Below are 13529 nucleotides of genomic sequence, written 5' to 3'. Positions count from 1 at the left end.
GGTCAGGTTTGATCTGAGAGGCAGAGAGAGGCTTCTGGCTCACGCTATAATGGGAAGGGTTCCCCTCAGTGACTTTGATTGCCTCCTCATTCATTAGGGGCACAGTGATAGCACACTGGTGGCGGGACAGGTGGGCTGACTTTTCCCGAAAAGTCCGACCTATCACTTGGTAAAATGGTACGGGTCTTGGAGAAGCCTGATATTCAACCACTTCCTTGGGTTAGATGTTGAGTCTGAGAAGTATGGTCAGTGTTACCTGACTTTAACTTAAAAGGATGGGGAGAGGGGATGGAGGCTTCCCACCAATCGTCCTGCAGAAGCTGAGAATCAAAGTTGCTGACTAAGGTCTTCGTGGGCAGTGGGGACATTCCAGCCAACCAGTGGAGCTGCTGGGCATCCTGTCTCCCACGACAGGTTGGCTCCAGGCCCCTCCAGGCCCCACCAGGCCCCGCCAGGCCTCCAGGCGAACCCTGCTCTCGTCCTCTGTCCTGCAGGTCTGCAGGCAGCACGGAGAGGCCGGGGCGGGCCTCTGGAGGAGAGGACAGGGGAATGGTGGGCAGTGAAGCACCGGTTCCTTGTGTAAGTCAGTCACAGCCTCACTCACCACAGCTGTGAATAGGCCATATAGATTTGAGGTGTGAAGGGCTTAGCCTTAAAAGGCTATAGAAGTGGGCAAACTGACCCCTGACCTCAACCTCTCTCTTGCCTTAACTGTTCCCCCGCCTTTCATTTGCCCGTATTCTGCCCCCTGACACTCACTGCCATAATCAGCCAAGATGTTCTGCACTGTAAATGGAAACTTTAAAACCTGGTGAGGGAACAACTGTCTTTCTCTTACTTACAAAAGTATGAATTAACTACCTCTTGTTTTATTTTGCTTTTTTTTTTCCCTAGAGAATAATGAACCTTAAAAGGAAAAAGCTATGGCCCTACCCTTGCCCCACTCAAAGGCGCCAAGAAGCTTCTAATAATATAGGAAAGATAAAAGGATAAGACTGCAAGGAGCACCCCATCTCTCTGGGCCTCCACCCCATAGCATTAGGCCCTGAGTAGTTCCCCCTTCCCAAGGAACCAGAAGAAACAGCTAACGGCCTCACAGCGAGCTCTGGGAGAAGTACAGGAGCCTGCCACACGCAAACAGTCCTCCAGCAGCCTGTCAGATGCTGACGGAATGGCTTAATCACCCAGCAGGGTCTAGTACGAGATATGTAAAACTCCTCAGAGACAGCAAGCCTGTAAATGGAAAGCATCATCATTTGTAACAGGATTAATAATAATAGAGGCTTGAAACAGACACACGCCACTGGATTGCTTTTCCACCTCTTCAGGGAGACCACTGAGTTTGCTGGAGGGTTTTATTTCTTTGTTTTAAAACAAGATAGCATCCTCCACCATGTGGCCGTGGACTCCTCTCCAGGGAAACGACTTCTGGTGCAGCTGCCTGACCAGTGACAGGCCGCCTAAAGGACAGAGTCACAGCAAAACAAAAAAGTACAGTAAGAAGGTCCAAAGGAATTTTACAATTCTGACTTAAAAACCGAAGGACTGCCCTGACTGGGATGGCTCAGTGTGTTGGGTGTCATTCTGCGAACGAACAGAAAAGCCGCAGATGTGATTCCAGGTCAGGGCTCAGGCCTGGGCTGTGGCTTCGGTCCCGCTCTGGGCATGCGCAAGAGGGCACCAACGGATGTTTCTCACATCGCTGTTTCTCTCCTTCTCTTCCCCCTTCCTTTCCCTCTCTCCAAAATCAATAAAAGAAAAAACAATTTTTAAAGACACCAAAGATCTCCTGATCAAGCACCAACAACTTTAAACGGCTTAAGAGGACCAATACCCCACCCTGCAAGTGTTTCCTAAGCTGCTTCCAGAACCACCTGGGGTGTCAGCTCAACAGGGCTCCACACCTCGGGACAGGGAACAACCTGCCTTTTCCGCAAGCTCCTTTGGCCTTTCGCATACACCTGAAGTTGACAAACTGCTGCCTTCTTTTATTAATACACTGTTGATAATAGAGCTGAAGTCACACAACAAATCATACCTTTCTTTTAAAACTAAGATAGCCTTAATCATATCTGCATGTAATTTGGAGATAAAACGTATTTCACCGTGTTCATCAGCCAAGTCTCTAGCTCCCAAATCTTTCAACAGACAGTTCATTATTTTAAAAAATAAATAAAGATATGTAGTTTACATTTCCTTTTTTTTTCCTTCACTGAAGTCTCTATGAACTACCAGTGATCTAAAATAGTTATTTTCAATCTTTTTCATCTCAAGGCACACAAAAATGAATGAATTACTAAAATTCTGTGGCACACCGAAAAGCAAATAACATTTTTTGCCAATCTGACAAAAAAAGGTATAATTTTGATTCATTCATACCAGATGGTTATTGTTGTGTTTCCTGTTGTCATTCTTTTATTTGACAATCTAAGGGAAAAGAGGTCAGTGCCCCTGACTCAACAGTAAGGTACTTCACGTTTCAGAAATTCTTGCAGTGAACTGGTTGAAAACTGCTGGTCTGAAATGTCAACATGTGGAGACAGAAAGAAGACCGGTCACCATGGTGGTAGGCTGGACCACTCTGTTCAACAAAACAGTCCTGCAAGACTCACTTACTCATGCTTGGTCAGCCTGATACCTTTGCAAAATGAAGACATACTCCAACCTGGAATCCCTTCCAGTCAGGGTCTGAAAAGGCATAGAGGCAGCGGGACTCGAAGCATACAGAACATGGAGGAATGGCACATAAGTTCGGAAGAGCCCAATCCAGACTTCTGTTACTTTCTCCCAGTGAAGTCCCCGAGCCTCACAGAGACAGAACAATGGGGTTGAAACAGGGGACATCCATCGTCTAACTCTGAACTGAGGTCCCATTACCAGATTGTACCTTCTCTAGTGTGCTATGTCTCCAGGTTTTTGTACCTCCTAGAATTATCTTACAAAAAAAAGTGATAGGCTATATTGTTTCTTTGGGTTAAAAACATTCTGTTCTCACATGTAAACATTGCAATTCCCTATGGTATTACTAAACATAATACATACTTTCTTACCTTTTAAATATATTGGAAGGCTCAAATTATGGAAGCAGCCCTGTGTTCCCTTGAGCCCTGAGAGGCTGTCCTGTACAGGAGCCTCTGAGCTACTCCACCACCAGTGTGGTCTCCTAGCTACCCAAGATGACTACTAGAAATCTCCAGGCTTCGGTATCAGGAGCAAGAGAGGGAGGTTCCATATTAACATCTCCCTAACTGGATCTCCATGTCTTCAGCGTACTGCCCGCCCAGTGCCAGCCGTGAACTAGGGCATTGTACATGGAGAGCTTCTCGGCACAGACACCAAGAGAGCCAGAGCTCAGAAAACTATTGTATGACAGACCTTGATTCAAGGGTTTGCTATTTTTTAGATGAAACTCTTCCCCCTTCCCTCTCTGTCTCAATGGCCTTGCCGTTGCTTCCTTATAACAGGAGTGAACAAGCTGCCATTCCAACCCTAGGAGGCAACGGGAAGGAAACAGTAATTACGGTGCATCATTAAGTGCTTAGCACTCTGTCAAGCACTTCACACAATTCTGACATCCAACAGTCTCTCTGCTGGTGATCTGGTTATTCTGCCTGCCCCACCCCCACTATTCTCAGTCCTATTCTGTGCCTGTGCCTGACCAGCTGACACCTGTAGACTACTCACCAGGGCTCCAATGCCTGGATTCCCACTGGTTCAGCCAACCAGAGGCCTGGTTAGGGGGCTGGAGAAAGAAGAAAGGTCAGGGTCAGAAAGCTGGTATGTCTTACCAGCTCCCTCTCTCCTAGGATACCACATCTTTGGGCATCATTCTTTTTTTTTCTTTTTAAGGTTTTTATTTATTTTTAGAGAGAGGAGGGAGAAAGAGAGAGAAAAATATCAATGTGTGGTTGCCTCCCACGTGGCCCCCACTGGGGACCTGGCCCACAACCCAGACACATACCTTGACTGGGAATTGAACCCACAACCCTTTGTTCGCAGCCCATGCTCAATTCACTGAGCTACACCAGCCAGGTGGGCACCATTCTTCTTGACTGTAGTTCCTGCTAAGCAGCCCCTTTCCAGTGCTATAATACCTCACTGGGCTCCAGCAACTCTACTTCCTCCCCTCACCCCTCAGCTCTAAGGATGTATTGATTTTCTGTTGTTAGTCCCTGGGTGTCCCACGGTGCCTGGCCAGCACCTCTGTAACTGTTCCTTCCATTAGTCTTCATTCAAATCACCTTGGGTGATTTCTGTTTCCTCCCAGGAGCTCTGGTACTGGCTCCACTCTAAACATAACTGCCTTTGCAAATACAATGAAATGCAAAGATATGCGTCAATAAGAACATGGGGGCATTTCTGGGAGTTTGTTAACCTAGTGTAAGTACTAGGCTGAGAGGAGCAGTACTAGGCTGATTCATCACTGGTGTGGCCTGGAACCCAACTCCTAATTTGGCCAAATGATGGCAATTCTGAGGCATGGGTTCAGGCCCTCTAACTTTGTAGTAGGTGCACAGGAATTTTTTCTTAACCTAGCCTATGCTTTCTGCTCTCTGCATACTAATGGGAAAAAGAACTCAGCGGGCCCAAGGAACATTCCAAGCCCCTTTGCAGAATACAACCTTCAAAGGGGAAAATGATGATAGCTACCCATCACAGACCTTGCACCCATTTCACAGCAGCCCTGTGAGGAAGGAAGCATTCTTTGTCTCCAGCTGACAAATGAGCAAACGGATTCTCTCCCAAAGACCCACCCCCAAGACAGGACTGATTCTGGTGCTATTCTTTCCTCTCCATTGTACAAGTTCTTAAAATAAGACAAGGGAAATAAGGACACGTAGTCTCCAAATTACTCCTGAACTGGGCCTTAGGGATTAGGTTCTCTAGTTTCAGGCAAATCAATAACACCAATGAAAGAGAATTTTGACCTTGAGGACCAACCTAGCTCAGAAACTGGTTATGAAAGCTCTATAAGTGAAAAAACTTGTATAGTATGTCTGTGTGGTACCACATGTAGAGTAGAATCCCACTGTGGACACATGTGTGGATGTCTGTGTCTATAATGATTCCTTATGCACAAAAAAATCACCAAATACTTATCTTCAGAATGGTGAGAGATCTGTGCTATATAGTTTGAATTTTCTACCACAAGCGTGAAACTTAATTTCTTATTTAAAAAATCAGAAAGGAAGGGAAGAGGGAAGGATTTATCTGAACATGTAGACCAATGGTTCTCATCCTCAGCTGCACAGTGAAATCACCTATACTCACCCAGGTCCCATGCCAGAAATTCAAATTTGAGTGGTCTGGGGAATGCCCTGGGTGCTGGGGGTCTTTAAGCTTCCCCAGGTGATTCCAGTGGGCAGCCAGGGTTGAGAGCCACTCCATTCGTCCTAGTCCCTTAGCATAAAATTTAAACAAAGGGTGAAGGGGAGGGTCTTAACCTTTTGCATGCCACAGACCCCACTGGCAAACAGGTGACACCCCTGGGCGGGGGCACATCTCCTACAAACACTGTTTTTAAATGCATAAAGTAAAATACAAATCATTTCAAAGTAAACAAATTATACTTGGCTTTAGTTATCACAATATTGTTAAACTGTGATACGGTAACATAAGTGCTTCTTTATTAATACACTAAGTGACAAGATCTAAAAGGAGGTCTGTTGTGTGCCATTGTTTTACAGTAGTAATGCATGTAAATAATATTTGAAGGCATCTGTGAAACCTTTAATGCGATAATGATTTGTTGGCAACAAAGTTGAGATACTTCTAATATTACTATGCTTTGTTGCCTACATTCATAACTGAAGAAAATGCCAAATTTCAGTTAGAATTCATTGTATATAAAGGATGGAATTTTTTTCCATTCAAGCGGACAGACTCCCAGGTTTAGAGGGAGGAGGAGAGGGTGCAGTTAGAGCGCAGAGTTCAAGGACTCGCACAGCCCAACATCACCAGGTGTAGAATATAAAAACAAAATTCAACCCATCCCATGCTAATTTCCAGGAAAGGCTGGTTTTGTCTTTTAAAGTAACTCTGTAAGGCTTCTTCAAAACTCAAAAAATTTACATTTTCTGAGAACTAACTACACTGTGTATCTTAATTACAGCAATATTTTTCAAGTGCCACTTGAGGTGAAAAGATCCCTGTTTCTTCCACTAAAAAGACTCAGCTGTTTTATCTGCCTCGAGACATCCATCACATGAGTGCCAATATCTTGGGATTTAAAGGAGGTTTTTGGAAACTTTCTAAGTGCTTAATCAATAGGTTCCTTTTCATATAGTGTTACGCTGCCTGCACACAGCTGAACGCTTCTCTCTCCAACCTCAATTTAACACAGCATTTACCATGTACTGAGTGGCTATACACTTCAGGTGCAGCGCTAGGCTCTCCTCCTGAATTAGTTCTAATGCTCACATCCATGCTGCACTATCACCCCATCTTACTAATGCAAAAATAAAACAATTAGGAACTTCAAAACAGAGCTTGATGTGGGGAGTGGGGGGGAGAAAGCTCAAAAGACATTAACATCTGGGCTGGAATTTTAGTTATAAATTAAAAGGAACAGGCATACTTCATTTTATTGTGCTTTGCTTTATTTTCGCTCCACAGATTTTCCCTTTGTTACAAACAGAAGGCAAGACTTCCTTTATTGCAATACTCGCTTTATCACAGTGCTTGGAACCGAACCCATAATATCTGTGAGGTATGCCTGTACTTGCTTTATTGCTGTGGTCTGGCACCTAACCTGAAAAATCTCTGAGGTATGCCTACAGTTATTTTTAACTAAACAATAAAATATTTTCCTGGGGTGGGAAAGGACCACACCCACTTAACCTAGCAACAGACTGAGCTAAGCTACTCAAAGGCCTATTTTATTCATAGCCACACTTTTCTAAAGAGTCCAGAATGACTTTTCTTGATGCTTTTTTGAAATTTTTTAATTTAGAGAAAGAGATAGGGAGGAAGAGGGAGTGAGTGAATGATAAAGAAACATGCATGTTCCACTTACTTATGCATCACTGGTTGATTCTTGAATACACCCTGACTGTGGACTGAACCCACAACCTTGGCATATTAGGACAATGCTCTAACCAACTCAGCTACCCGGTCAGAGCTAGAATGACTTTTACATTTCTTCCATTTTTCTTCCATTCATGGAGTATTATTGGGTTGGCCAAAAAGTTTGTTTATTTTCTGTAAGATGGCTCTAGTAGCACTTAGTTGTATTCAACTTTATTTGAAACAATTTTGTTAGATGGTATTGTGACAGCTGTCATTCATAACTGTAAGAGGGCTTCTGCAATGACCCTATACAAACATTTTGAATTAAATGGTTCTCAGAACTCCTTTCCTTTGACTTAACACCTGAAATGGCGGCGTAGGAGGCAAAAGGATGGCGTCATTTTGCTTTCTGATCCCTATGAAATCAGTTCTCCTTGAAGGCATTTTACGGGGTGGGAAGGCTCATAATTAATGAGTTGTTTCAGCATTAACCAAACACTGTAACAAACTTAGGATGCCACATAATCTCCTTAAAACAGGAAAATTTGGGGAAAGGAACCCACAAAGGAGACAGCACAAGGAAAAGAGTAGGCTAGCCAACAGCATGGACATCTTAAACCAGCCCAGCGGGAAGTCTCAGCTATTTACATTTGTCCCACCAGAGGGGGAAGGTACAGGAGGTAAAGATAAGAGGAAATGGGGCGGTGGGTAGGGTGGGAAGTGTCCAGGAGGAAAAAGAAATAGCATTTATTGAGTCCTAGCAAATTCTAGGGCCTTCTGCATGCATCATTACCTCCTTCAATTTTACCCATAATCTTATCAGACAATCACCTAATTTCAAAATGAAACCAGATATCACAGAGGTGAAGCAACTTGTCCAGAAGCACATGAATGGAACCATACAACCCCCTCCAATTCTGAACAACAGCTCTGCACTTTCTGATTTCATCCCTCTAGCCACCTGCTCCTCCAGTGCTTGTGACCCATCATCACCTGAGGTACCGGGGTGCGAGCACCCTGCTCTTCTGGCTTGCACTGCTGCTTGAGGCAGGCAGTGCCCAAACCCACACTGACCCTGGTCCTGACGCTCCCAGGCTCAGCCCAGCTTTGCACTCCTGTGGGGGCACCTGTGTAGCACTTCAGCAGCCCTAGGATGCCTTGAATCCAACATGCCCCACTTAAGGGTCCCCAACATGCATCCTCAGTTCAATGTCCCATGATCTCTTGCTGAGACCATTGTAGGAACCCGCCCCCCCCCACTACCAGCTCCGATCTCATCTCCTTCCCTTCAGCCCTTCACACTGTAGCCAGAACACCCCATCTGAAATTTAAAGTGCCCATGTCACTCCTCTGCTGAAACCTTTCCAGGAGCTCCCCACCACCTTCCCAGGGAAGGCCTGTCGTGACCCATCTCCAACAGCCCTGCCTCAGCCTCTGTGCTCTGGAAATAGCTGACTGCAAGGCAATGCTAAAGTCAGCCCACAGTGCCCCTCAGCTTGGCATGCCTTCCCTCCCCTCCCCGCCCCACCCTCCCACCAATTCTCCCAAATTCCACTCATCTTTCAAGGCTCAGTTCAGGCATCACCCTCTCAAGGAAGGCTTCCCTGATACCCTACACTGGGTTGAGCACCCTTCCTGCCTGACACTGACCAACATTAGGTGCTTACAGATCTCTCTTCCTCTTTAGACTATAAGGTCCCTGAAAACCCTATATATCTCATCCATCCACCCAGCCATCTATTCATGCATTCTACAAAAATGTCCCAAGAACCAACAAAAATCAAGATACTAGGAATATGAAAACAGACAAGTTTGCTGTTCTCAGGCAGCTGACAGTCCACCAGTGAAGACAAGAACATGTGATAGCCACCCCTGGCCCAGAAGCTGCACAGTGTGGGCTCTAGAGTCAGGCTCCCTGGGTTCAAATCCAGCCTCCATCAGTTGTTAGCTGCAAAATCAGGGACAAATCCCTTCTCTGTGCCTCAGTTCCTTCATCTCTAAAATTAGAACAGTTGTACTACTTCAGAGGGTTGAGAAGATTAAAAGAGCTAACAGATGTAAATCAATAAGAAGTACCTGTAACACGGCCCGACACATAATAAATGCTTTATAAGAGTCAGCTATTCTTAGTATGGGAGCAATGGGATCGTTTATGGAAGGGCCCTGCCCTGGATGTGGGTCAGGTGTTGCATTCACCTTAGTGCCCCTACGCCTGGCATGTAAGTACTCAGCAAATGTTTCTGGGCCACTGATGAGCCCCACAAAGGGTCAGTGGCTTAGCATCAAGGACCTTTAGAGTTGGAAGTCATGACAGATAATATCCGACCAAACCTGCCCACTTTTGCACACAGATAGAGGCTCACAAAGGTGGTTAATGGCAGGCAAGCACCAGCCCCCAGGTCTCCTGACTTCCCAGCTGACATTTCCTGCCCTATTCCCAGCAGACTCCTGTCACCTAAGACAGCACGGCTCCTCTGCCTACTCCATGGTCTCTTGCTCTCCACAGAGGAACAGCTGCTGCTTGCTGCTTTGGCCACCTCTTTCACACCTTCGCTTCTCCTTCTCATGCCTCTCCTCTAACCCTGCTTTGTGTTTTCGTTTTTTCTCTGTCTCATGGCCTGTCGTTCTCTTATTTCCTGGAGACAATCTGGCCCTTCAAAAACACAACCAGGAACTGTTGTCTTCTTCAGGGAGCAGCTCAAACAAACCAACAGAGCAGATGCAATCCCTGAGCGTCACCTGCCCCCACCCCGCCGTCCCTCTCTAGGTCACACTGGGCACTCCTGTTGAGCAGGAAGCTTCTTCATGGTCACCAGAAAGTCTCATTTGCCTACTCTGGGATTCAGTCTTTTTTAGGTGCTCCAAGGTTCAGAAGGCAGATTCCTCAGGAATCTGGATGTAGAATGAAGGCCAAGCCACAGCCCTCCGTTAAAAGCCAAATCCCAAATTTCCAACCACATAACTCTCAACCATCACCTGCTGGCTATAGGTTTCCCCTGGTGGCCTTTGAACGAATGGTATGTCATTCTTTGTCACCGCTGACTTGATGAATGGCAATCCAGCAGGACTGTTTTTAGAGGAGTGGTATTGCCAGAACTGGTGTGTTAGGAAAGCTTTGCTTCCACACCTCATCTGGCCTAGAAGGCCGCAAGAGAACATGACACAGTGAACAAATAAGCCCCCGCATGAGTGCCACGTGATGTACTATCTCAGCTGTAAGTACCTTGAGCTCCATCTATCTTTTTGTCCTCACCTCTGCTGGGTGTGTTCACTCGTGTGTGTCTGCGGCTCACAGAGGAACAGACACTGATCACAAGCTGGACTGTCCCGTCCTGGGGGTGCAACATATTCCAGGGCTGGGATTTCATCTTAACAGCTCAGAGTAATGATTATGCCACAAAAATCAGCCTTGATAATAACAGTCATGGACGGAGTGCTAAAAACAGGGGCAGTAAATTCCCTCTACACCCTTTACTATTGAAGATTTCATTATATCACTCTATATCGTCACAGCCACTGGCTATGAAGATGTTTGCCCTGGATATGAGATTTTATGAGTCTCACTTTATCTTTTTTGTAAATGCTAAAGCAGACTCAATTATTTCAACAAAAAAGGAAAAAGGAAAACTATTTTTTAGGAAGAGAAAACCATCTGCCTCCCAAAAACAAACAAAGAAAAAAACCTTTCCACATTTTTATGTGAAAGAAGATCTCTAGTAGAAGTTTCTCTTGCCAAAGAAAACTTTTATTTAGCCTTAGAGGAATTTCTCCTTGTCTCTCTACCTGCTGCAGAACTCATCTTCAGGAGGTTCTTGGGTATCTACCTCACCCATTTATCTGTAAATGAGGCTGCCCGATCTAATGCTTCTAATGGAGAATAGGCAGCCTTTGAAATCAGACACTTGAATTAAGCCCCCAATCTGAACCCTATTAGTAGAGGGACCATATATCCCCATTTATAGCTGTTATCCCAGCATTATCATTACCACCCCCTGTCACCTTCAAAAGCTTTCAGGTTTATATGATAAATTATGAGGTCCCCTTAAAATTATGAGTCACTGCAGACAAGACACTTAACTTCTCCATAACTCAGTTTCACACCTGTTCAATGAAAACAAGGGAACCTAATTTAGAGGGTTGTCATGAGCATGGAATTAGACGGTGTACTCAGGGCTTGGTTCCCAGGAGTGCCCAGCACTCCCCTGAACATTAGCTACATGCTCGAGAGGTCCACTTTCCAGGAAAACGCGTGAGTCTATATGTGCAGTCCTCACCACTGATTGCAGGTTTGAAGACAGGACCAGTATCAACTCTCATTGTGAGATGGTCTATATCATAAACCATCCACAGACTCTATAATGTTGCAATGGGGTCTACTGTGTCCAGAAGCTGCACAGGTAATTCTGACCACCATCCAACCAAGAGAGGAATCACACATGGATATTTAAACACCTATACTCTCAATTTTCTGGACTTATTTATTCTCTCTACAAAGGTGGGATTAAGATCAAAATTCACCTGAAATAAACCTTTATGAAAAGTAGACCAAGGAAATGCAACTTGAAATAGGGGAAAGGAGTAGGAGATCCTTCAAGCTATGTGAAATAATCACCCCTCAGCCAATGAATTTGTAAATTTCTTACTTTCTCAAGCCAAAAAAATTGCCCCTATGAATCCAGTGATAACACAGTAAAAAGGACTGAGGTACCTGACTTTTAAAAATTAAGCCAAATGGTATCCTCAGTCTTGCACATGTATCTGTAATAGCAATCAGCAGCTCAGGAAGCAACAGAATTTTGCTGCTTTCTTTTACAAAAGAAAGAAAGAGATGCTGTCACTTCACTGACACACTTGTCAAACAAACGTATGTTCTCTTTAATCTGAAAAAAGCAGTAACAATATCATGTAGTGGGGCTGCTCCTACAACCTTAAGGGAGTGGCTTTTACTCATTAGGAAATTCAGTCAATAGACCCATAGGAAAATGGAGGTTAAAAATTTGAAATTATTCAATTCCAATCTTCAGCATACCTTTTGAACCAAAGAGTGAAAAAAATTATTCTCATTATTATTGAATACAGTTGTCCAAGGTATCAGAGTTGAATGAGTAAAGATCCCTCTCTATGCTCAACTAGTGCAGAATTAGGAAGGGAAGGGTCAGCATTTTCCTGCTCTCAACACAGACGCAGAGAGAGAAAACACACACGCCAGCACAGCAGCGACTCCGTGCATGGAAGACTGCAAGGAACAGAGAGCAGTGGGCTATTCCGTGACAAACTCATTTCCGACCAACAGAAGTTTCCTGACATAGAAAAAGGCTAACACCGTTCCCAAAAATCCAGTCACAGCTGCAGCACAGCATCCTCTAGCTGGACTCACCCAGGGGCAAGGTAAACACTAGGGTGAAGGACACACCCAGGGAGCTGTCTGCCTGCACCTCACACCCTGATGTCTGAGCAACGTCCCTCCCCCCACAAGCCATACAGTAGCAGGGTAACACCCCAGCAGCCACTTGTGCAACATATTTCTTGGGCAATGGGGTCCTTTCAAGTTCTTGTATGTAACTCTGAAACATACAAAGAGGAAAAGAGAAGTTGGTCTGCATACTGGGAATTTTCCTGCAGGATGTCTGTGGTTTTTCTCCACTTGAAAATATGAAAAAAGAAATCACACTTCTGTTTGGGAGTCAGATAATCACTACATTTTGGGTTTAAATACATTACCTTATGTACCTTGCACTGACTGACACAGTCTTTCAGGAAGAATGTCCTGACAAACTTGTCTCCTCATGTACTTCATGTAGAACGAAAGAATGAACCAAAGGTAAATCAAGCTCAATTCTTTGACCAGGTCTAAGAAAGAAGCAAGACAATCAGAGATAAGCCCACATCCCCTCCATACCCTTATCTTGGGGAAACCAAGTCAGGAGGGGGTCGACTCCAGAGAAACAGAAGACACAGGGTGGCAGTGGGGTGTGTAGTGCGAAGGACACTCTGAAAACCTACTCTATTACTGCTGTATCACACACTGGTGAGGCCTAGGGACTCCTTCTCAGGACCTTTTATACGCATAAAATGAAACACACAGAATTACAGTTAAATATGGTTATCCAAATATTTTTTAAATTGTGATAACATATGCTTATTTATCAATGCATTAAAAACACTACCTTGCAGCAGGTATAATAACCACCATAATTTCAAAGTCATAACGATTATTATTTCAAGATATCTGTTAGCCATCTATGATATGATATGAAAATATCAAATTTCTATTGGTGACAGAGTCACAGGCAACAACACCAACATTACTGTGATTTGTCGTCAACATTTACAGGTTAAGGAATTGCTCAACTTTTGTTAGGAGTTAGTGAAAATCAAGGTGTGGTATTTTCTCATGCAAACTCACTGATCCCCTGGAAGCCCTGCAAAGTGGTGTGGACGAAACACACAGGATAATCCAACGTTATCCCCTACTCCTGTGGCTTTTCCAAAAGATGAAGAGACCCACAGTCTGGACCCTG

General features: G+C 44.6%; 1 protein-coding gene across 4 annotated transcripts in view; it reads right to left on the bottom strand.

The window, feature by feature from the left end:
- MGAT5 (alpha-1,6-mannosylglycoprotein 6-beta-N-acetylglucosaminyltransferase) overlaps positions 1–13529 on the bottom strand; it is a 341618-nt gene that overhangs the window by 312543 nt on the left and 15546 nt on the right. The window contains exon 2 of one of the 4 annotated variants that reach the window (XM_045825932.1): positions 3685–3742. The exons of the other annotated variants lie outside the window; for them this stretch is intronic. The gene's annotated coding sequence lies outside the window, so the exon portion shown is untranslated. The remainder of the gene's footprint in view (positions 1–3684; positions 3743–13529) is intronic. 4 annotated transcript variants of the gene reach the window in all.

The sequence above is a fragment of the Phyllostomus hastatus genome, unplaced genomic scaffold, assembly GCF_019186645.2.
Source record: "Phyllostomus hastatus isolate PE091 unplaced genomic scaffold, TTU_PhHast_1.1 phas_scaffold_60, whole genome shotgun sequence".
NCBI lineage: Eukaryota > Metazoa > Chordata > Mammalia > Chiroptera > Phyllostomidae > Phyllostomus > Phyllostomus hastatus.
This window is presented reverse-complemented; position numbering and strand designations above follow the sequence as displayed.